The sequence below is a fragment of the Macaca fascicularis genome, chromosome 1 (genome assembly GCF_037993035.2).
Source record: "Macaca fascicularis isolate 582-1 chromosome 1, T2T-MFA8v1.1".
NCBI lineage: Eukaryota > Metazoa > Chordata > Mammalia > Primates > Cercopithecidae > Macaca > Macaca fascicularis.
The window spans coordinates 99,666,967-99,691,895 of NC_088375.1; the positions used below are offsets into that span (position 1 = coordinate 99,666,967).

General features: G+C 45.9%; 1 long non-coding RNA gene, 2 other non-coding genes and 1 pseudogene across 4 annotated transcripts in view; 1 reads left to right on the plus strand and 3 right to left on the minus strand.

The window, feature by feature from the left end:
• LOC123575276 (uncharacterized) overlaps positions 1-24,492 on the minus strand; it is a 37,167-nt gene extending 12,675 nt beyond the window's left edge. The window contains exons 1-2 of one of the 2 annotated variants that reach the window (XR_006700536.3): positions 24,440-24,492; positions 14,232-14,940 (exon numbers count right to left, since the gene is read on the minus strand). This is a non-coding gene — a long non-coding RNA (uncharacterized lncRNA). The remainder of the gene's footprint in view (positions 1-14,231; positions 14,941-24,439) is intronic. The other variant, XR_012434406.1, reaches the window with a different exon arrangement.
• On the minus strand, positions 8,589-9,027 carry LOC135970512 (COMM domain-containing protein 6 pseudogene; annotated as a pseudogene).
• Positions 12,745-12,851, minus strand: LOC123570875 (U6 spliceosomal RNA). Its single transcript, XR_006695094.1, has one exon. It is a non-coding gene; the product is annotated as a U6 spliceosomal RNA (small nuclear RNA).
• On the plus strand, positions 14,370-14,442 carry TRNAV-CAC (transfer RNA valine (anticodon CAC)). The gene has a single exon. It is a non-coding gene; the product is annotated as a tRNA-Val (tRNA).
• Positions 24,493-24,929: the final 437 nt, after the last annotated feature.

Here is a 24,929-nt window from a genome sequence, read left to right on the forward strand (position 1 = left end):
ACCCGGGAGGCGGGGCTTGCAGTGAGCCGAGATCGCGCCACTGCACTCCAGCCTAGGAAAAATTTAATCTTTGTCTTTGATTTTTAGTAATTTAACTATATAAAAAACCAAGATGTGATTTTCTTTGTATTTGTCCTCATACAGGAGGTAGAAATAAATTATTTAGGCAGATAGGGCAACAGAGTCCTCAACAGAGCTTCCCTTCTAACAAAAAGCAGCCCCCCAAATTATTATTATTATTTTTTTTTTTTTTTGAGACGGAGTCTCGCTCTGTCGCCCAGGCTGGAGTGCAGTGGCGCGATCTCGGCTCACTGCAAGCTGCCTCCCGGGTTCACGCCATTCTCCTGCCTCAGCCTCCCGAGTAGCTGGGACTACAGGCGCCCACGACCGCGCCCGGCTAATTTTTTGTATTTTTAGTAGAGACGGGGTTTCACCGTGGTCTCGATCTCCTGACCTTGTGATCCGCCCGCCTCGGCCTCCCAAAGTGCTGGGATTACAGGCGTGAGCCACCGCGCCCGGCTCTATTTTTTTTTTTTCTAACAAAGAGCAGCTTGAAAAATCGAACTGCAAACATAGATAAGTAAGCTGGAAGCTTGCACAGGTGAATGCCAGCAACTGTGCCAATAGAAAAGGGCTACCTGGGGGACCAGGCATATCCAAAATGGAGGTTCCATCTTCCCTTTTTTTGCTACCACGTTTACAGTTAAGGAATGGGCAACACGGTGCAGCTCAGGCAGAAGACTCCCTTGCGTAATAAAAGATTAGGATACGGGCAGCCAGAAATTCGCGCCTATGCAAATGACACCTGGTCTGACCAGTTTTTTGCGCACTATGCAAATAGCACACCTGGTCCAACCAATCTTTCCCGCCCTATGTAAATCAGACACCGCCTCCTCACCAGGCATCTATAATACCCCCTGCATTTCACTGTGGATCTGACAATCCGTTTCTCCGCGACCCCTCTCTGCAGTAGAAGGCTCCTTCTTTCACTTATTAAACTTTCGCTCTTAACCTCACTCTTTGTGCCTCCGCAACCTTAATTCCCTTGGCCCTGAGACAACGAACCTCCGGTATCACCCCAGACAATCAAGCCGTTTCAGTCCGGCATGGAATTTGCTGAACTCCTTGAATCTGAAGATGCAGTCATTCACCAGTTTTAGAAAGTTCTCAGCCATTATCTCTTCAAATGTTGCTTCCGCATATTATCTTTCTTCTCTCCTGCTGGGACCAATCACACATCTCTGTTATGTCCTATTCTTTTCAATTTTTTGCATGTGTGTGTGCTTCAGTATGGGTATTTTCTATTGATCTTTCTTTCTTATCTCTCTTTCTCTCTCTTTTTTTTTTTTTTTTTTTTTTTTTTTTTTTGAGACGGAGTCTCACTCTATTAGGCTGGAGTGCAGGGGCGCGACTCGGCTCACTGCAATCTCCGCCTCCCGGATTCAAGCAATTTTCATGCTTCAGGGTACCAAGTAGCTGGGACTACAGGTGCGCGCCACCACGCCCGGCTAATTTTCGTATTTTTAGTAGAGACGGGGTTTCACCATGTTGGCGAGGATGGTCTCAATCTCTTGACCTCGTGATCCGCCCGCCTCGACCTCCCAAAGCGCTGGGATTACAGGCGTGAGCCACTGCGCCCAGCCTCTTTCTTTATTTCTGTATTGAAGCCAGAGTCTCGCTCGTTGCCCAGGCTGGAGTGCAATGGTGTGATCTTGGCTCACGGCAAGATCACCTCCGCCTCCCGGGTTCAAGTGATTCTCCTGCCTGAGCCTCTGGAGTAGCTGGGATTACAGGCATGCACTACCATGCCCAGTTAATTTTGTATTTTAGTGGAGACGGAGTTTCACCATGTTGGTCAGGTCGGTCTCAAACTCCTGACCTCAGGTGTTTCACCACCTCGGCCTCCCAAAGTGCTGGGATTACAGGGATGAGCCACCGTGCCCAGTCTATTGATCTGTCTTTGAATTCACTAATCTTGTCTCCTGCTGTGTCCAACTTACTGTTAAACCCACTCAGAGAGTTCTGTTCTAGAAGTTTACTTGTGCCTCTATTCCAATTCTCTGTTGAAATTCTTATCTACTTTCCATCTTTTCCTCTGTTTTTTAAAAAATAAAATTGTGATTATTTTAAAGTTCTTGCCTGTGATCTTAAACAATTGGATTATATTTGTTTCTGCTTCTACTGTTTGCTTTTTTCTCTTGACTATTGGTCACATTTTCCTTTGTCTTCACATGTCTCCTGATTTTTATTGTATGCTGAACATTGTGTATAAAATAACTACAGAGGCCAGGCTGGTGGCTCACACCTGTAATCCCAGCACTTTGGGAGGCCAAGGTGGGCGGATCATTTAAGGTCAGGAGTTCAAGACCAGCCTGGCCAACATGGTGAAACTCCATCTCTACTAAAAATACAAAAATTAGCTGGGCATGGTGTCGTGTGCCTGTAATCCCAGCTATTTAGGAGGCTGAAGCAGGAGAATCACTTGAACCTCAGAGGTGGAGGTTGCAGTGAGCCAAGATCATGCCCCTGCACTCCAGCCTGGGCGACAAAGTGAGACTCTGTCTCATAACAAACAAACTATATATATATATATATACACACACACACACACACACACACACATATATATATAGAGAGAGAGAGAGAGAGAGACTGAATTTGATGTTTTCTTCCAGAGGGGTTTCCTTTTTCTCTGTCAGGCAAAGAGGATAAAAGTTGGTATCCTCAATCCACTTAGAATTAATCTGGGTTATGGATAGGTGCAACTTTAGTCAGATTCAGTCCAGCTGTTAATATCAGTAGTCTCAAAAGTAAAATCTGACATGTATTTATTGCTGACCACTCCTTTTGGCAATCTGTCTCCCAAGTACTGAGAGATTACAAGGGATCTCATTTTGCCTTTTCAGCTCAGCGCCAAGCATTTCCATGCTAGCCCAGTTATCAACAAATGTGTGAGAGGAAACAGCCATTCGTTTGATGCTCCATTACATTCCCATCTGTCAAACCCACTGTCATGGCCATCAAAAGTTCTACTGATTTATCCTTCCTTCAGTAGAATGATATCTGATGTGGGAAAAAGAAAGAGAGATCAGACTGTTACTATGTCTAAGTAGAAAGAAGTAGGCCGGGCGCGGTGGCTCAAGCCTGTAATCCCAGCACTTTGGGAGGCCGAGACGGGTGGATCACGAGGTCAGGAGATCGAGACCATCCTGGTGAACATGATGAAACCCCGTCTCTACTAAAAAATACAAAAAACTAGCCGGGCGAGGTGGTGGCGCCTGTAGTCCCAGCTACTCGGGAGGCTGAGGCAGGAGAATGGCACGAACCCGGGAGGCGGAGCTTGCAGTGAGCTGAGATCTGGCCACTGCAACTCCAGCCCGGGAGACAGAGCGAGACTCCGTCTCAAAAAAAAAAAAAAAAAAAAAGAAAGAAGTAGACATAGAGACTCCATTTTATTCTGTACTAAGAGAAATTCTTCTGCCTTGAGATGTAACCCTAGCCCCAACCCTGTGCTTGCAGAGACATGTGCTGTGTTGACTCAAGGTTTAATGGATTTAGGGCTGTGCAGGATGTGCTTTGTTTAAAAAGTGCTTGAAGGCAGTATGCTTGGTAAAAGGCATCACTATTCTCTAATCTCGAATACCCAGGGACACAAAACACTGCAGAAGGCAGGAGGGACCTCTGCCTAGGAAAGTCAGGTATTGTATTGTCCAAGCTTTCTCCCCATGTGATAGCCTGAGATATGGCCTCGTGGGAAGGGAAAGACCCATAAAGGGTCTGTGCTGAGGAGGATTAGTAAAAGAAGAAGCCCTCTTTGCAGTTGAGATAAGAGGAAAACATCGTCTCCTGCTCGTCCCTGGGAATGGAATGTCTCGGTGTAAAACCTGATCGTACATTCTATTTACTGAGATAGGAAAAAACCGCCTTATGGCTGGAGGTGAGACACGCTGGCAGCAATACTGCTCCTTAATGCACCGAGATATTTGTGTAAAGTCAAACATAAATCTGGCCTATGTGCACATCAAGGCACAGCACCTTTCCTTAAACTTATTTATGACACACAGATCTTTGCTCACATGTTTACCTGCTGACCCTCTCCCCACCATTACCCTATAGACCTGCCACATCCCCCTCTCCAAGATGGTAGAGATAGTGATCAATAAATACTGAGGGAACTCAGAGACCAGTGCTGGCACGGGTCCTCCATATGCTGAGCGCTGGTCCCCTGGGCCCACTTTTCTTTCTCTATACTTTGTCTCTGTGTCTTATTTCTTTTCTCAGTCTCTCGCCCACCTGACAGAAACACCCACAGGTTGTGGAGAGGCTGGCCACCCCTTCAATCTGATCCTCATCTCAGACCCAGATGCAGCAAATTACCCAAGGAAAGAGAATAGCCAACAATCTCAGTTTACCTAATTAGTACTATTCCCTGTCTATAATTGTAGTTCATCTTGTTATTTTTGTTTTGCAGTTATTCGATAACTTTTAGAAATGTTATATTTATAGTTTATGGTATTATATAAACTATATATGGTTTACATATTGTATTTCCATTAAAGTATTATATTTAAAAGTGTTATATTTTTCCCGTTGTAGTTGGCAAGATGGCCTGCCACTTCCTACAACAATCAACTCTGAAGCAGAGGCATTTTATTCATTATTTAAGTAAATAATAGATGCACATGTTATAAAATTTAAAAGGGCAGACAGTAAAATGTAAGCTTCCCTAACAACATTTTCTAGATCCACTCAGTTATCCCCAGAGGTAATTAACTGTTCCTGGCATATTCGTCATCCTTTTCGATATATGTAGGTATGAATGTATATACAAGATAATTCCTCCTTTGAGGGCATATTTATGTTTTTCCTGCATTGAAAAACTTATTGGCCGTGTGCGGTTGCTCACGCTGGTAATCCCAGCACTTCGGGAGGCTGAGGCGGGCAGATCACGAGGTCAGGAGTTCAAGGCCAGCCTGGCCAATATGGTGAAACCCCGTCGCTACTAAAAAAATACAAAAAAAAAAAAACCTTTTTGGCCAGGAGCAGTGACTCAGGCCTGTAATCCCAACATTTTGGGAGGCCGAGGTGGGTGGATCACTTGAGGTCAGGAGTTAAAGACCAGCCTGGCCAACATGGTGAAACCCCATCTCTACTAAAAATACAAAAAGTTAGCCCAGCGTGGTGGCACATGCCTGTAATCCCAGCTACTCAGGAGACTCAGACAGGAGAATCATTTGAACCCAGGAAGCAGAGGTTGCAGTGAGCCGAGATGGTACCATTGCACTTCACTATAGGGGACAGAGCAAGACTTTGTCTCAAACAAACAAACAAAATGGCATATTTTTCTTTCTTTTTTTGTTTTTGAGAAGGATTCTCGCTCTGTTGCCCAGGCTGGAGTGCAGGGGCACAATCTCGGCTCACTGCAACCTTCACCTCCAGGGTTCAAGCGATTCTCCTGCCTCAGACTCCTGAGTAGCTGGGACTACAGCCATGTGCCACCACGCCTGGCTAATTTTTTTGTATTTTTTCGTAGAGATAGAGTTTCACTATGTTGGCCAGGCTGGTCTCGAACTCCTGACCTCAACTGATCCACTTGCCTTGGCCTCCCAAAGTGCTGGGATTATAGGCGTGAGCCACCATGCCCAGCCAAAATACATGTTTTTCTTGAGTTGTCTTTGTCTCATGGATTTGTAAGAGTAGTTTCCATATTATGTTGCGAATATCTTCACCCCAGTCAGTCCTCTTCTATTTCTCCCAAAAGGTATTGTATACTTTCACTTTGCCTTCCTCTTATCACTCACAGGCACACAAAATTGATTCAATCATCTCCCTCAGTTTATTGCACTTAATTAATTAATTTATTTATTTATTATTTATTTTGAGATGGAGTCTCTGTCACCCAGGCTGGAGTGCAATAGCACGATCTCGGCTCACTGCAACCTCCGCTTCCCAGGTTCAAGCGATTCTCCTGCCTCGGCCTTCTGAGTAGCAGGGACTACAGGCATGCACCCTCATGCCCGGCTAATTTTTGTATTTTTAGTAGAGACAGGATTTTGCCATGTTGGCCAGGCTGGTCTCGAACTCCTGACCTCAAGTGATCCACCCATCTGAGCCTCCCAAAGTGCTGGGATTACAGGCATGAGCCACCCTGCCCAGCCCTATTGCACATTATAATCAATGATTGGGTAAGATCCCTGTTCTGTTATAGTTTTTCATTATTTTCTCCTCATCTCCCATTCTTAACACCAATTCCTCTCCCCTAAAATGCATTCAGTTTTGTATATTTAGTCTGTTTTTTAAATATACGTATTATTTCTAAAAATATTAGGCCAGGCACAGTGGCTCACGCCTGTAATCCCAGCACTTTGGGAGGCCCAGGCAGGTGGATCACCTGAGGTCAGGAGTTCAACACCAGCCCGGCCAACATGGTGAAACCCCGTCTCTACAAAAATACAAAAAAATTAGCTGGGCATGATGGCGGGTGCCTGTAATCCCAGCCTACTCAGGAGGCTGAGGTGGGAGTATCGCTTGAACCCAGGAGTGGGAGGTTGCAGTAAGCTGAGATCGCACCACTGTACTCCAGTCTGGGTGACAGACAGAGACTCCATCTCAAAAAAAAAAAAAAAATTTAACCTGGAGATATAAAAGGTATCAGTGTTTGTGTATGTGAGAGTGTGTTTATTTAACAAAATGCAATATTGTGTATTTGCAGAAATGGGTTTCTGCTATGAATTTTATGCTGTTTCCTACTCCCTTTTCACTGTTTTTGTGAAAATAGGTATTTTTACTCTCTCTGTTTTGCATCAGTAAACCAAGCCTAAGTAAATCTATGCATTAGTGATGGACATCTGGACTGCCTCCGATTCTCACCATCACACACAGTCCTGTCATGAATATTCTGATACATGTCTCCTTATAGACCTAGGTGCTAGTTTCTCTTAGGTATATAGTTAGAAGGACTGCTGAATCTTAAAGCATACGGTTACTTAAATACTTCCAGGTTGCTTCCCAATGTGCTGTACCTGTTTCACATCAGCTGTACCTGTTTCCCATTTGCCTATGTTTTATTTTATTTTATTTTATTTTATTTTTTTGAGACAGAGTCTCGCTCTGTCACCTAGGCTGGAATGCAGTGGCATGATCTCGGCTCACTGCAGCCTCCGCCTCCCAGGTTCAAGCGACTCTTCTGCCTCAGCCTCCCGAGTAGGTGGGGTTACAGGCACGCACCACCATGCCTGGCTGATTTTTGTATTTCTACTAGAGATGGGATTTCACCATGTTCATGAAGCTGGTCTCAAACTCCTGACCTCATGTGATCCACCTGCCTTGGCCTCCCAAAGTGCTGGGATTACATGCATGAGTCACTGTGCCTGGCCTCTCATTTGCCTATATGTTACCCAAGACATAACTTTCTAATGTTTACCAAAGATATAAATTGGTATCTCGCCATTTTATTTGCATTTCTCTGGTTACTAGTGAGGTTCATCATGTCTTCATATTTTTAGCTACTTAGCTTTCCCCTTCTTAAGTTGGACTATTCATATTCTTTACCCATTTTTTTCTATTAGGTATTTTTTTTTCTTTCTAATTTCAGAAGTTCCTTGTATATTCTAGAATCTAGTTATAAGTCCCTTGTTTGTTTTAGATATCATACCTTCTCCTTGTTATTATCTCTTAACTTTGTTCATGATGTGCGTCATTGAAGACTTTCATATCGAGTTGCTCAGATTCATCCATTTATTTTTCCTCTTTGCTGTAAGGTTTTACAATCTTCTATTTTAAAAATTCTTTCCCACCTCAAGGTAACAAAAATGTTATTCTGAATTTTTGTCTATTAGCTTCATGGTTTCATCTTTGACTTTTTGGTATCTTATCTGTTGGAAATTTGTAACTGTGTGAGTTATAATCCAATTTTATTTTTCCAACATACTGTAAGTCAGTTTTCTCAAGATTACCCACTAAACAACTCATTAATTCAAATACCATATCATATATGAAATTTCCATTCACACTCAGGTCTGTTTCTGGATTCTGTATTCTGTTCCATTGGGTACTTATTTATTCTTGTGTCAGTGCTACACAGTTTTTAAAAATTACTATGGCTATTATCTTTTTTTTTTTTAAATAGAGATGAGGGTATCGCCATGTTTGTTGCCCAGGCTGGTCTCAAACGCCTGAGCTCAAGCGATCCAACCACCCTCCCAAAGTGCCGGGATTGCAGGCATGAGCCAATGAGCCTGGCCGCTATTATCTTTTTTTTTTTGGGGGGGTCTAAATTTTTAAAATTATTTTTAAAAATGGAAAAGCAGCTGGACGTGGTGGCTCCTGTCTGTAATCTAGCACTTTGAGAGGCCGAAGCGGGTGGATCACCTGAGGTCAGGAGTTCGAGACCAGTCTGGCCAACATGGTGAAACCCCATCTCTGCTAAAAATACAAAAATTAGTGGTGTGTGGTGGCGGGCACCTGTAATCCCAGCTACTCAGGAGGTTGAGGCAGGAGAATCACTTGAACCCGGGAGGCAGAGTTTGCAGTGAGCCAAGATCCCGCCACTGCACTCCAGCCTGGGCAACAAAGAGAAAAACTCCATCTCAAAAAAAAAGAAAAAAAAAAACAAAAGTGCAATTTTCATTCAATAAATATTTCATTCTTATGCAGTTTTGTTGCAGAAAGTGAAATCCATGACTTTAGAATGATAGTAATTTATCTACCAAATAATCCATTTCACATAGCTTCAATAGCTGCAGCAATCTCCTTGAATTGTCTGTCGAAATTCTGAAACTGTGGAACTGTCATTTCAAAGGACTTGGTCTTTACTTGGCCTGAATGATCTGCCACTTTTAGCATCACTGCAACATAAGGATACTTAAGAGATCTGCAACTGTCACAGCTCGCAGCCAAACCCAGTTTCCATTGAAAATCTACAAACTCTGGCCAGGCGTGGTGGCTCAGGCCTGTAATCACAGCACTTTGGGAGGCTGAGGTGCGTGGATCACCTGAGGTCAGGAGTTTAGACCAGGCTGACCAACATGGTGAAACACCATCTCTACTAAAAATACAAAATTAGCCCGGTGTGGGGGCACATACCTGTAGTCCCAGGTACTTGGGAAGCTGAGGCAGGAGAATCACTTGAACCCAGGAGGCGGAGGTTGCAGTGAGCCGAGATCATGCTAAGGAAGGAGACCACTACTACTCCTGCTGTCCTCCTACCCCCACCTTGCTTAGTTCACAAGACAGGAGGAAAGAGAGAAAGCAAAAAGTTGGGAAAAAAAAAAAAAACAAACAAACAAAAAAAGTAAGATAAATAGCCAGACAACCTTGACACCACCACTCGGCCCTAGGAGTTGAAAAAAAAGTGATAATAATAACATTAACCCCTGACCTAAACTACTTGTGTCGTCTGTAAATTCCAAACACTGTATGAAAAAAGCATTGTAAAACTTTTTGTTCTGTTAGCTGATGCATGTAGCCCCCAGTCACGTTTCTCACACTTGCTCATTTATCACGACCCTTTCACGTGGACCCGTTAAAGTTGTAAGCCTTTAAAAAGGTCAAGAGCTGGCCGGGGGTGGTGGCTCACGTCTGTAATCCCAGCACTTTGGGAGGCCGAGGTGGGTGGATGACGAGGTCAGGAAATCGAGACCATCCTGGCTAACATGGTGAAACCCTGTCTCCACTAAAAATACAAAAATAATTAGCTGGGCGTGGTGGCAGGTGTCTGTAGTCCCAGCTACTTGGGAGGCTGAGGCAGGAGAATGGCCTGAACCCGGGAGGCGGAGCTTGCAGTGAGCTGAGATGCGCCACTGCACTCCAGCCTGGGCAACAGAGCCAGACTCCGTCTCAAAAAAAAAAAAAAAGGTCAAGAGTTTCTTTTTCGGGGAGCTCGGCTCTTAAGACGCAAGTCGGCCTACACTCCCAGCCAAATAAACCACTTCCTTCTTTAATCTGGTATCTGAGGAGTTTTGTCTTCGGCTGGTCATGCTACAGTGCCACTGGACTCCAGCCTGGCAACAAAGAGGGAAACTCCATCTCAAAAAAAAGAAAATAAAATCTACAAGCTAGTTGGTGACCTCGGACTTAGCATCCAGTGGCAGCTCACTGGACTTCTCCACGGGAGGTGTCTGGAGCTGGCACCACGGACTGGAGCAAATGCTTCCCCCCTTCCCCCAGTTATCAGTTACAATGAGTCTCCTTATTCTCTTTTGTCAAAATTCCGTTGATTATCCATGGACTTATGCATTCATATAAATTTTACAATCGGTTGTCAAGTTATATAAGCCATTCTGTTGATATATTGACATCGCATGGGTCTTGCAGGAGAACATGGAGGAAATTCACATCTTTATAATACTAAATCACCTCATTTATAAATAAGGTAAATCTCTTCACTTAATTAGTTTTCAACTTGCCCTTGAATAATTTTAAGTGTTTCTCAATACAAACGTTATGTGCATTTATTCTGTGGCTTGTTTTTAGACACATTATGATTTTATTCTATCATGAATGATATGTTATTTTCTCATATTTTCTAGGCGATTATTGCGGATGTGGTGGAAATTTCTGATTTTTTTAATGTTGATTTTGTAGCCAGCAATCTTAATGAACTGTTATATTGTATTGTATTGTAATAGTTTACTAATTCCGCTTCATTTTCTATGTAGCTAATCAAAACAATTGTGCCTCTTTGAAAAACTATATAGCATCAAGGTTAAAAGGTGAAATATGGAAGCCATAAAAACTAGTTTCAAAACTGTAGTTAACTCCTCTACTTCCTTTCCAGATTACAAATTTAATGTCCAGTTTTCTTCCCTGAGACTAGACTCCTCTACTGAAGACTCATTTTATAACATTCCTTATCTTTCCATCATCACCACCCCATCTACACCACAAAGGAAGAAATCCTTTGCCCTATTGCCTTCTGCTGCCATAAAATTATATATTATAGGGTATCAGAGTCTTTTTGTTTTTGTTTATTGAGACAGAGTCTTGCTTTGTTACCCAAGCTGGAGTGCAGTGGCGCCATCTGGGCTCACTGCAACCTCTGCCTCCCAGGTTCAAGCAATTCTCATGCCTCAGCCTCCAAGTAGCTGGGATTACAGGTGCCTGCCACTATGCCCAGCTAATTTTTGTATTTTTAGTAGAGACAGCATTTCATCATGTTGCTCAGGCTGGTCTCGAACTCCTGACCTCAGGTGATCCACCCAGCTCAGCCTCCCAAAGTGCTGTGATTACAGGCATGAGCCACTGCGTCCGGCCTCAGAATCTCCAGAAGGAGGATGTGGTGGAAGATACCGAGCAATGGGATAGTAAAGAGTTGGGGACAGAGTTAAGTTTTATAAGGAATTAGGGATACCAGCAGCTCTAAGAGCCAAGATTTGGGTTATTCAACTCAGAATGGGGAAGGAACCTCAGCTTCATGATGGTAAAAAATTCCACCACCTCTGCCCAGAAAAAAAGGTGATTCACATCCTGTTATCACTGTGTACTCAGGGAAATAGCTCCCTACAAGGCACTGCATTAGGGAGAAACTATGGTGAGGAACAGTGATGAGCAGGGCATGAAGAGTGATCGTCTTAAGCCAGATATGATGTCCTGAGGTTGAACTCCAGGACCTCCTGTCCTTCAGGATGATCCCACAGTCTCACTGACCACTGAGGCCAGATGCATAAAAGCTTTGCCTTCCCAGAGACTGATCAGGGGAAAAGGTACTGGCACAGCCTCTTCAGTTCCTGGCACGGAGGGGCAGAGACTAGCCCACATTGAAAGTGGCCTCTTCGATGGGAGGATCCTGTGTCCTGGGCTATCTTAGGTCTCATCTGATCTTGCATAGTGAAAGCTACTCATGGGAGAACTCCCTTAGCGGGGAAGCCCTTAGAGTGGAACCTTTCCTAACATCAGCTCTAGTTTCTGGAAGTATATGCCATTCTTCTCCACTCTCTGTAGCACTGTGGTCTTACCCTCTGAAGAGAATGTTTGTTGGTTGCCACCTTAGCATTACAACATCCTATTCCCTTCTTACAGGTACCCTGAATTTGTCAGCCATAGAGTTTGAGTAGGGTTAATCTTACCCCGGACCTCAGGAGTAGGCCCTAATTATTTAAACGAAGCAGCATATCCCATCCCTGTTACACGATAATGAGTTCTCCAAGAAGTACACACTTTTTTCTGCTGGCTGTGAACAAGGGAACCTATGCTCAAGCTGCCCATGGTGGGCACTTTGAAAACATGAGTAGAGAGTCTGCCCCAGAATGGAGTCCACATTGAAGAAGAAGGACCAAGATAAACCAGATACTTCTTTTTTATTATTATTAATTGAGATGGAGTCTCACTCTGTTGCCCAGGCTGGAGTACAGTGGCACAGTCTTGGCTCACTGCAGCCTCCACCCGCTGGGTTCAAGCAATTCTCATGCCTCAGCCTCCCACATAGCTGGGACTACAGGTGTGCACCACTATGCCCGGCTAATTACTTTGTATTTTTAGTAATACCAGGCTGGTCTCGAATTTTTGACCTCAGTTGATCTGCCCGCCTCGATCTCCCAAAGCGCTGTGATTATAGGCGTGAGCCACCGTGCCTGGCCCAGAGACTTCTTTGAGCCTTGTATGAAGACTTACCTGAAACCCAGATCTACCTAGGGTTGTGAGGCAATATTTTCCCTTTATTATTTAAGCCAATTTTCTGATAAAATGCCTTAACCTGATAAACTATTATCTGTCCAACATTCAGTCCATTGGACATTTCTTTAAAAAAAAAAAAAGGAACCGTTCATGAATTTGTGCATCAACCTTGCACAGGGGCCATGTTCATCTTCTCTGTACTATTCCAATGTGAGTATATGTGCTGCCGAAGTGAGCACTATTGAACATCTCTGATGTCTTTCTACATACTGCACAGCCTCAACCTGTAACCAGGTGCTCCTCTTTTGCTCTCTCACTACCACCCCCAACTCCTTAACCCTCTTCCTTTGCTTATTCATCCCACAACCCACTTTCTCCTCTAGGTTCTTGCTAGATTAGAGCTCCTGGCGCAGTCAGTCAACATCGTTCCATGCTAGCCCCTGGGCATTTGTATCACACAACAGCATGTAAGTCTTCACTGCTGCCTCGTAATTCTCTCATCCTTCTCTTCTTAATTTTCTTTTTTCTTTTTTTTTTTTTTTTTTTTTTTTTTGACGAAGTTTTGCTTTTTCATCCAATCTGGAGTGTAATTGCGTGATCTCGACTCACTGCAACCTAAGCCTCCTGGGTTCAAGCTATTCTCCTGCCTAGGCCTCTCGAGTAGCAGGGATTACAGGGGCGCGCCACCACGCCCAGCTAATTTTTGTATTTTTAGTAGAAATGGCGTTTCACCATGTTAGCCAGGCTGGTCTCCAACTCCTGATCCTAGGTGAGATCCGCCCACTTGGACTCCCACAGTGCTGGGATTACAGGCGTGAGCCACCACGCCCAGCCTCTTCTTAATTTTCCAAAGCCTTTGTCATATGGCATCCCTAAACCATCTCCTCTTCCTACCTCCTCAGATAATTTCACCCGCAGCAGTGGAAAAGATGAGGTCATTCGACATAAGCTGTTACTCTACACAGGTATCTTGGGGTTCTTCCTAGAGAGGTATCTTGAGTCCCTCCAGGAATACTCTCCACGGTCTCTTTCCTCTTCGTTTGCTTCCTCGGACAATAATAACGTGCAGTCCCACTAAGCGAGACAGCCTGAGAACATCAGGATCGCAGACTCTCCTTAATGTTAAGTAGCGCTTCCATCTTACCCAAGTACAATTTACCTAGGTTCAGTCTCTTCATCTTTAAAACACGTTTAATATTTCGCTCGCGGCACTGTTGTAAAACTAGTTAAACACGAGAATGTGAAAATGCTTCTAAATTCAGTGCTGGGCAAATCTAAGGCGTACTTTGTTCCAAATATGACCTGGTTTCCCTTGACCCGGCCAAGGCTGTCCCCTGGGTCTCTTCTACTTCGTTTTTCTCCAGTCCCCGGGTGGGGCTCTCAGTGGCCGCGGTGGCCTGGCCCCAGGGCGTCCACGCTCCCCGCCAAGCTCCTTAGGGACCCGACAGGATCAGGAAAACTCCACGACGAGCATTCGAGGACGCCTGGAGCCCTGCCCCACTGTCTCAGGGCTATGGCTGCAGCCCTGACTGTGCCAGAAATTTCCTAAGGAAGCACCATGGAGTTCACCCCTGTGCCCTCGGTCATGATCCCCCGCGAGCAAGCAGCCCGGGCCTTACCTGCTTTGCTGGCTACTTCCCTGCGCGCCCCCATCCCGAAGCTGTGGTTGGCCCGCGGGTACTTTTCTCTTGGGTCAAGGACGCAGTGATGAGGAGCTACCTTTTAAGAGCCATTTGCGAAACCCCAGCTGTCACTTAGTTTCCGTAGTGTAGTGGTTATCACGTTCGCCTCACACGCGAAAGGTCCCCGGTTCGAAACCGGGCGGAAACAAAGTGCGGTGTATTTTTGTGTTTTCCTTCCCCATATCCTTTTGAATTCTACATAGGAATCCTCCAAGATCGCAGTGAGATCCCGGAACTCTAGGTCCCAGAAGAGTTGGAAGGACTGAAGGGCAGACACGAGCAGCCGAGCGGCTCTCAACAACGAGCTCGGAGCCGGCAGCGCCCCTGGCGGCTGTGGGCGACTGGGTCCCCCCGGAGCCGTGAGACCTTTTGACATCAGCAGGCACCGTGTCGCGGTTCCGCCCCGTTAGTTTCTGTGTCTTTTCTGACACCCAGAAGGCACTCCGGGCACACTGGGGACCGGAAATGGCTGCTCAGTGAATGAAGTCGTCACTTCCGACCCGGACCCCTGAGGAGCAAGTTGTGGTTCAGGGCCTAGTCCTGAACGGCCGGTCTGTTTTTCAGGACCTGCTCAAGCTTCGGCTCCTACTCCGGCCTCTTCGGCTGAGACTGCGACGGGTTCGTTTCCTCCACATAGTTTACAAACCTGCATAGAGATCCAAGAGTGCGCTGGTGATTATCTCACTTTGCGCTGATTGCCGGCATCATTAACCCCGTAGTCCAGAGGAACGAACCGAACCGAACCGAACGTGGTGACGGCGCGGGGATCACAAGTCGCTCTGCTCTGTCACCCCCACCAAACTTGCCTTTATTGTGTTTATTTTCTCATTTGTCACCATCCAGTTCTCAGTCACGGAAATGTTAGTTCTTTCTCTTTCCTTTCAAGATTCTTAGGTTCTAAATCAGGTGGAAACAATGTACATTTTCTCTTTTTTTTTTTTTTTTTTTTTTTTGAGACGGAGTCTCGCTCTGTCGCCCAGCCCAGGCTGGAGTGCAGTGGCGCGATCTCGGCTCACTGCAAGCTCCGCCTCCCGGGTTCACGCCATTCTCCTGCCTCAGCCTCCCGAGTAGCTGGGACTACAGGCGCCCACAACCGCGCCCGGCTAATTTTTTGTATTTTTAGTAGAGACGGGGTTTCACCGTGGTCTCGATCTCCTGACCTTGTGATCCGCCCGCCTCGGCCTCCCAAAGTGCTGGGATTACAGGCGTGAGCCACCGCGCCCGGCCGTACATTTTCAATTAAAAGATTATTTTCACAACTCTCCTAAAAGGGGGACAAACAATTTGAACAGACACTTGATAAAAGAAGATATATGGATTCCAAATAATAACATGAAAAGATGGCCAACGTCATTAATCATTAAGGAATGTCATTAATCATTAGGGAAATGCAAATTTAAAACACAATGAGATACCACTACACACATATCAGACTGTCTAAAATTTAAAAGACTGACCATACCAAGTTGGCAAGGAGGTGGAGAAACCAGAACACTCATTCACTGCTGATGGTAATGTAAAATGGTACACTCACTTTGGAAAACAGTTTGGTAGTTTTTAAAAACGTTAAACTACTACAATATGACTCAGCCATTCCACTCATAGGTATTTACCAAGAGTAAACAGAGCATACGCCCATACAAAAGCCTGTACACACACGTTCACAGCAGCTCTATTTGTAATAGCCCCAAACTGTAGACAATCCAAATGTCAATCAACAAGTTAAAGACCAATCCATACAATGGAATGTTAGCCAAAAAAGGACGGAACTACTCATATATACAATAACATGAATCTCAAGTATGCTGAGTAAAAAAAGCCACTGCACCCAGCCTCCATTACAGCATTTTGAATTTAAAACATTTTTCGGCCAGGCAAGGTGTTTCATGCCTTTAATCCCAGCAGTTTGGGAGGCTGAGGTGAGCGGATCGCCTGAGCCCAGGAATTTGAGACCAGCCTGGCCAACATGGCGAAACTAAAGATCTAACTATTAGCCTGTAATCCCAGCTACTCCGGAGGCTGAGGCTTCAGACTCGCTTGAGCATCAGAGGCGAAGGTTGTAGTGAGCGGAGATCCAGACTGGGCAACAGAGAGAATCTATCTCAAAAAAAAGTAGGCCCTATGAACTGTGCCTAACATGCAAATCAGACCTGAATTGTGGTGATAATTTCCCAGATGTATACACATGTCAAAACTTGTACATTTTAAATATGTTCAGTTTATTGTATGTCAGTTAAGCCTTAACATAGCTATTATTGTAGCAGGAGGAGCTGCAGACAAGACCCCTTCAGACACCGCGTTGCAGAAGGAAAGGGCGTTATTCACCTGGGAGCATCGGTGGACTCACGTCTCCAAAATCCGAGCTCCCTAAGTGAGCAATTCCTATCCTTTTTAAGGGCTTACAACTCTAAGGGGGTCCATGTGAGAGGGTCGTGATTGAGCAAGCAGGGGGTACGTGACTGGGGGCTGCATGCACCAGTAATCAGAACGGAACAGAACAGGACAGGGATTTTCTTTTTTTTTTTTTTTTTGAGACGGAGTCTCGCTCTGTCACCCAGGCTGGAGTGCAGTGGCCGGATCTCAGCTCACTGCAAGCTCCATCTCCCGGGTTCACGCCATTCTCCTGCCTCAGCCTCCCGAGTAGCTGGGACTACAGGCGCCCGCCACCTTGCCCGGCTAGTTTTTTGTATTTTTTAGTAGAGACGGGGTTTCACCGTGTTAGCCAGGATGGTCTCGATCTCCTGACCTCGTGATCCGCCCGTCTCGGCCTCCCAAAGTGCTGGGATTACAGGCGTGAGCCACCGCGCCCAGCCAGAACAGGGATTTTCATGATGCTTTTCCATACAGTGTCTGAAATCTATAGATAACACAAGCAGTGAGCTCAGGGGCTGATTTTTAACTACCAGGCCCAGGGCGCAGAGTTGGATTATCTGCCTGTGGATTCCACTTCTGCTTTTAGTTTTTACGTCTTCTTTCTGTGGAGGCAGAAATTGGGCATAAGACAATATAAGGGGTGGTCTCCTCCCTTATTAGAATTTTTTAGTATTTCCCAGAAAAAAATTTAAAAGCCCACATATTTGAAGGCTGTTTGGAATATTCATATAAAATATAGGTCAACCATCCCAAATCTGAAAATCTGAAATTCAAAACATTCCAAAATCCTAAACGTTTTGGGTGCTGACAGGATGATCAAAGGAAATGCTCATTGGAGCATTTTGGATTACAGATTTTCAGATTTGAGATACTCAACTAGGGTGGGTATAATGCAAATATTCCAAAATCTGAAAAAAATCAAAATTTGAAACAATTCTGGTCCCAAGTATTTTAGATAAAGGATACTCAACCTGTACTTTTTTTTTTTTTTTTTTTTTTTTTTTTTGAGACAAAGTTTTGCTCTTGTCATCCAGGCTAGAATGCAATGGTGCAATCTCAGCTCACTGCAACCTCTGCCTCCCGAGTTCAAGGGATTCTCCTGCCTCAGCGTCCCAAGTAGCTGGGATTACAGGCGCCCATCACCACACCCGGCTAATTTTTGTATTTTTAGTAGAGATGGGGTTTCGCCATGTTGGCCAGGCTGGTCTCGAACTCCTGACCTCAGGAGATCCACCTGCCTCGGCCTCCCAAAGTGCTGGGGATTACAGGCGTGAGGCTTTTGGTTTTTTGTTTGTTTTTACAGGGTCTTGCTCTGTCACCCAGGCTGGAGTGCCTAAATAATTTCTTTCTACCTCCTATATCAGGACTACAGGCATGCATCACCAGAGCCTACTATATATACATACATACATATATACACACACATATATATACACACACACACATATATACACACACATACACACACACACACACACACATATATATAGAGATAGATTTTTTATTTTTATACAGAGTCTCGCTCTGTCACCCAGGCTGGAGTGCCATTGATCTCGGCTCACTGCAACCTCTGCCTCCTAGGATTACAGTGCCTGCCACCTCGCCTGGCTATTTTTTGCATTTTTAGTAGAGACAAGATTTTGTCATGTTGGCCAGGCTAGTCTCAAACTCCTGACCTCAGGTGATCAACCCACCTTGGCCTCCCAAAGTGCTAGGATTACAGGTGTGAGCCACCACATCCGGCCAGGCCTGCTAATTTTTAATTTCTAAAAATTAAAAATTAATTTAAACTGCTAAAGTTTAAATTTTAAACTTTTTTTGGTAGAAAGTGAGTCTCACTAAATTGCCTAGCTGGCCTTGAACTCCTGGCCTCAAGAGATCCTCGGGCTTTGACCTCTCAAAGTGTTGAGATTATAAGTATGAACCACCACACCCAGCCTTAAATTTGTCTTTAATCAAAAATTTTATATGGCCGGGCGCTGTGGCTCATGCCTGTAATCCCAGCTACTCAGCAGGCTGAGGCAGGAGAATCGCTTGAACCTGGGAGGCAGAGGTTGCAGTGAGCTGCGATCGTGCCACTGCACTGCAGCCTAGGCAACAGGCGGAGACTACATCTCAAAAAAAAAAAAAAAAAAAAAAAAAAAAAAGTTTTTTTGCATGGACAGGTGTGGTGGCTTATTCCTGTAATTCTAGCACTTTGAGAGGCTGAGGCAGGAGGACGGCTTGAGCCCAGGCAGTCTGATCACTTGAGCCCAGGAGTTCAAGACTAGCCTGGGCAAACATGGCAAAACCTAGGCTCTACCTAAACACAAAAATTATCCAGACATGGTGGTTCATACCTGTGGTCCTAGCTACTTGGGAGGCTGAGATGGGAGGATCGCTTGAGCCTGGGGGCAGAAGTTGCAGTGAGCCATGATTGTGCTGATACAGGAGACAGAAATTATTTAGGCAGATAGTGAGCGCAGAAAAGTCCTCAGTAGAATTTCTTTGCTAACAAAAAAGCAGCCCCCAAAATCATTTCTAAGAAACAGCAGGCTGAAAAATTGAGCGGCAAACATGGGTAAGCAAGCTGGAAGCTTGCACAGGGGAATGCTGGCAGCTATGCCAATAGAAAAGGGGTACCCGGGGGGTCAGGCATGTCCACCATGGAGGCTCCATCTTCCCTTTTTTTGTTACCATATGTATAGTAATAAAGAAATGGGCAACATGGTGCAGTTCAGGCAGTGAATCTGCCTGCATAATCAAAGATTGGGGTGGAGGAAGCCAGAGATTCCCATCCTATGCAAATAGCACACCTGGTCAGACCAGTTTTTTGCACGCTATGTAGATCAGACTCTGCCTCCTCACCAGCTCATCTATAAAACCCCCTGCATTTCACTGTAGATCTGGCAACCCATTTTTCCAGGACCCCTCTCTGCAGCAGAGAGCTATTCTCTTTCTTTCGTCTATTAAACTTCCACTCTCAACCTCACTCTTTGTGTGTCTGCATCCTTATTCTTGGTGGTTGTGAGACAACGAACCTCAGGTGTTACTCCAGGTAACAAGGCCATTTCAGTGCCAGTGCACTCCAGCCTGGGCAACAGAGTGAGACCCTGTCTCAAACAAAAAACAAATCCGTGTCCTCATGGAGTTTACATCCTACTTCGTGAGGCAGATAATAAAATATGTGGTTTGTGTGATATTGTGAAGAAGTATACTTTTGATCTTTGTCCTTAGTTCCTAACACAGATCTAAAACACTTGTAATTTCCTAAGTAATAGGGGTGAGAGGAGTGTCTTTTGTTATTCATAAAAAGCCCCTTCCAAGCATACCTGAGTTTATACTAATGAGGTGATTCCTGGAAGATGGGGGCCAGTTTCCAGAGAAACCAATCAAATGATCAGAGGGTTGGAACTTTCAGCTCCATCGCCAACCTCTGGGGAGGAGAAAGGGGCTGGAGATTGACTCCAATGGTCAATGATTTCGTCCATTCTGTCTAAGTAATAGAATCTACATCCAAACCCTAAACAACAGGGTTCCAAGAGTTTCTGGCTTAGTGAACACATCGCGGTGCTACGAAGGTGGCAAGCCTAAATAGAGCATGGATGCTCCAAGCCCTCACCTATACTTGCCCACGGTGCATCTTCCATTTGGCTGTCCATCTGTAAACTTTGTCATATTCTTTATTATTATTATTATTATTATTGCAGACAGTCTCACTCTGTTTTCTAGGCTGGAGTGCAGTGATGCGTTCTCAGTTCACTGTAACCTCCACCTCCTGAATTCAAGTGATTCTCTCAGCCTCCTGAGTAGCTGGGATTACAGGCGCCCACCACTACACCCAGCCAATTTTTGTATTTTTAATAGAGATGGAGTTTCATCATGTTGGCCAGGCTGGTCTTGAACTCCTGACCTCTCAGGTGATCTGTCCACCTCAGCCTCCCAAAGTGCTGGGATTACAAGCATATGCCAGCACACCCAGACTTGTCATATTCTTTATAATAAACTGGTAAATGTAAGTAAATGTCTCCCTGAGTTTTGTGAGCAATTATGGCAAATTATCAAACAGGAGGAGGGTGTTTGGAAAGCCCCAGTTGATAGCCAATTGGTGAGAAGTACAGATGACAATCTGGAACTTGTGATTGGCATCTGAAGTGAGGAGCAGTCTTGTGAGCCTGAGTCCTCAACCTGTGGGAACTTCATTAATTCCAGGTAGTGTCCGACTCGAGTTAGATGGGAGGACATACAATTGGTGACCACTGAGAACTGGAGAATTGTTTGGTGTGGAAACCCACACATTTGGTGTCAAAAGTGTGTGGGCAGAGGAAACAGTTTTTATTTAGTATGTCAGATGTGACAAGTGCTAAGGAGAAATAAAGAGGGAAACAGGATATGAAATATCTGGGTGTCTTCGTATGTGAAATTTTAGATAGTGTGGCTAAGGCAGGCCCCCTGAGAAGTGACTTTTGTGTTAAGACCTGAAGGAAGTGAGGGAAGTAGCCATGTAGAATATCTAGAGGACAAGCTTCCAGGCTGAGGGGCCACAAAGTGCAAAGGTTCTGTGGCAACAGCAAACTGTTGTGTCCCAGAAATAGCAAAAACCAGTGTAGCCAGATCCGAGTGAGCTAGGAGGAGGTGAAGGGTCTTGTGGAACACAGCAAGGATTTTGCCTTTCACTTTGCATGATGGGATCCTGGGGAAATGCGTTTCCCTGCAAGCACAACAGGGAGAGTTAGGGCAGGGAATGGATCTCAGAGCAAAAAACATAAATGTGGTACATGTGGTTTCACTGGGGCTTCTTGATAGTATGGGAGAGGGAAATTACAGCCGAACAACAGCAAGAAAGGAGTAACTATAGTTGCCCTGGTGGCTCTGCTTTCTTCTCTGTCCTGATCCCAAAGTGGTTGATTCCTTCCCCTCACCCTTGTCTCAGACCAACTACTCTAGCACTCCTAATTTACCCATTCCATTAGCTCCTTTCTAAGCAGATACCAGCAATGTGAGGCAGTGGGGGAAGAAGAGGACAGGACAAATTCCTCAGAGCTCTATGGATCTTGAAAAGAGTCCATCCCTGTTGGTCAGAATATTTCAGGACTTTACAGAGAGTACAGTGAAATAGCAGAGTGATGGGCCTGTGCCATCCAGTGGGGCCAGAATCTTCTAAAGTCTGACCCTAGTCAGGTGCACTGGCACACACCCGTAGTCCCAAAGACTTGGGAGAATGCAATGGGAGGATCGCTTGAGCCCAGGAGTTTGAAGCTGCTGTGAGCTATGATAGCAGCACTGCATTCATCCATGGGTGACAGAGTGAGACTCCATATCAAAAAATATACACAAAAAGCAAAGTCTGATCTTTGCTAGGATACAAGAGGGAAATCCAGGGGCAGACAGACAGGCCTTGTTTATGAAAAGAAACAAGACTATGGCTTCCCGGCCGGGCGCGGTGGCTCAAGCCTGTAATCCCAGCACTTTGGGAGGTCGAGACGGGCGGATCACGAGGTCAGGAGATCGAGACCATCCTGGCTAACACGGTGAAACCCTGTCTCTACTAAAAATACAAAAAACCAGCCGGGCGAGGTGGCGACGCCTGTAGTCCCAGCTACTTGGGAGGCTGAGGCAGGAGAATGGCGTAAACCCGGGAGGCGGAGCTTGCAGTGAGCTGAGATCTGGCCACTGCACTCCAGCTCGGGCGACAGAGCCAGACTCCGTCTCAAAAAAAAAAAAAAAAAAAAAAAAAGACTATGGCTTCCCATGGAATTTCTAAGGTACATTTTATAAACCGGACCCCTTGAGATTTTACCACACCAGCATTTTTAGTGACTGAAAGGATGAAAATTCCGAACAGGCCCTTGCTTGCTTGCACTTGTGTTTTGCCCAATATTCCTTCTACAATATAATTATAAACTGCTGATGTACTGTTTTCTTTGCCAAGCAGAAGAATATAACTTCAGGGTCTTGAAAAAAAAAATTGCAGAAGGACCAGGCATGGTGGATCATGCCTGTAATCCCAGCACTTTGGGAGGCAGAGGCGGGCAGATCACTTGAGGTCAGGAGTTTGAGACCACCTTGGCCAACATAGAGAAACTTCATCTCTACCAGAAAAAAACAAAAAACAAAAATTCGCTGGGTGATATGTGCCTGTAGTCCCAGTTATTCAAGAGGCTGAGGTGGGAGAATCGCTTGAACCCGGGAGACGAAGGTTACAGTGAGCCGAGATCGTGTCACTGCAGTCCAGCCTGGGCGACAGAGTGAGATCCTGTCTCAAACAAAAAAAAGCAGAAGATTTGAATGAATGCCTTTAAGGATGTTATGCTCAACTGCTGACGCCCGGAAGTCTGGTTGTTCAAGACATTATCTGAGACTGAAGAAACACAGACTTTCCCCCTCGAGTCTCTGAAACTCCTCCTCCTTACTCTCCAGCTGCATAAAAACTCCTCACTTTGGGCCAGGCACAGTGGCTCAAGCCTGTAATCCCAGCACTTTGGGAGACCGAGGCGGGCAGATCACCTGAGGTCAGGAGTCTGAGAAGAGCCTGGCCAACATGGTGAAACCCTGTCTGTACTAAATATACAAAAATTAGCCAGGCGTGGTGGTGCACGCTGCAATCCCAGCTACTAGGGAGGCTGAGGCAGGAGAATCACTTGAACTTGCAGCCTCGACTTTCCAGGCTCAAGCGACTCTCCCACCTCAGCCTCCTGAGTAGCTGTGACCACAGGAGGCTGCCACCACACCCAGCTAATTTTATTTTATTTTGAAGAGACAAGTCTTATTATATGACCAGGCTAGAAATGCATCTTTTAATTCCCATAGGTGAGCCCTCTGCCAAAATAGTAGTAAAAAGCTGGAAGTACTTTAAAGCCCAGATGTAGAAAGAGTTTTAAATCACTCATTTTGCACATCATCCTGCTCTTGGACAGGTTCAAGACTTACTGCTAACTGAAAAGACTCAGGTGAAGAGTAGTGTGTATAGTGTGGGGTTTTTGAGTAAGGGGAAAATAGAGGAAATATATTTATGCATATTAATACAGATACATGTATAGATCTAGTTGGCCTCCCACATCAGCGGATTCCCAAAATATTAGGGAAAATAACAATAAAAATAATGCAAATACCAACAATACAGTATAACTACATTGTATTAGGTATTACAAGTAATCCATAGCTGATTTAAAGTGTGTGGGAGGATGTGCGTAGTTGTATGTAAATACTATGCCATTTTATAGGAGGGACTTGAGCATCGCAGATTTTAGTATGGGGTGCTGTCCTGGAGCTAATCTGCCTGCGGATACCAAGGGACGACTGGAGATCATCTAGGAAGGTCACGCAAAAACTGTAACAGTGGTTGCTTCCGGGAAAGAGAATGGGGGAACTCAGGGTAGGGATGGTAAAGAGACTTGCCGCCGCGAATCACGCCGAGGTGCCCCGCATCCAGCCTTGTGCTCCGGCCCCCGCTCAGGTGCGCTGCCAGGCAGAGTCCCTTGCCCAGCCCCACGGAAGGCAGCCCATCTCCTGGGCACCGACCCTGAACGTCGGCCAACCTCGCACGCCTAGCGAAGACCCCAAATTCGACGCCGCAGGCCTGAGGCCTGGGGAAAAAGTGACCCGAATTTCCCGCAAGCTCAAGGACACCCAGGGGCGCTCCAGCCCCTCCCGGCCCTCCTCCCTCAGTCAGTCTCACGCCTCGCCTCGCCTCTGACTCGGGCCTCTCGGTGCCCAGTCACTGCCACGCCCCGTCACTCCCACGCCCCCTCACTCCCACACCCGTCACTCCCACGCCCCGCCCCTCCTCTCACCCGCGTAGTGCTCTCAGTCGCTCTTGCGCCCCGCCCTTCTGCTTCCGTCACTCGTGAGCCCCGCCCGTCCTCCCGTCGCACATCTCCTCTCGCCCCGCCCCTCCCCGCCCTTCTGTTCTCCGTCATCGTGAGCCCCGCCCCTACTCTCGCCGCGCCCCGCCCCCCTTCCCTCCCCGCGTCTCGCAAGAGGGTCCGGAGCTTTCCCGTCATTAGTGAGTCAAAACCGGAAGTCTGGGAAAGGCTGATCTCAGTTCCCAACAGCGGGGGGGGCTGGACAAGACGGAGACGGTACTGGCAATACGCAGGTCGAAGGGAAGCGGAGCGGAGCACGCGCGGGCTGTGACGAGGGAGCGGAGAAATAGCTGTCCCGTTAGCCTCGTGTAGACGTCCCGGGTTCAGCCCCAGGAGGACGAAAAGACTGCCGTGTCCTCCCGAAGGGAGTGGCGTTCCCATTGACGTGAACACCTCACCTCATACTCGTGCGTGGACG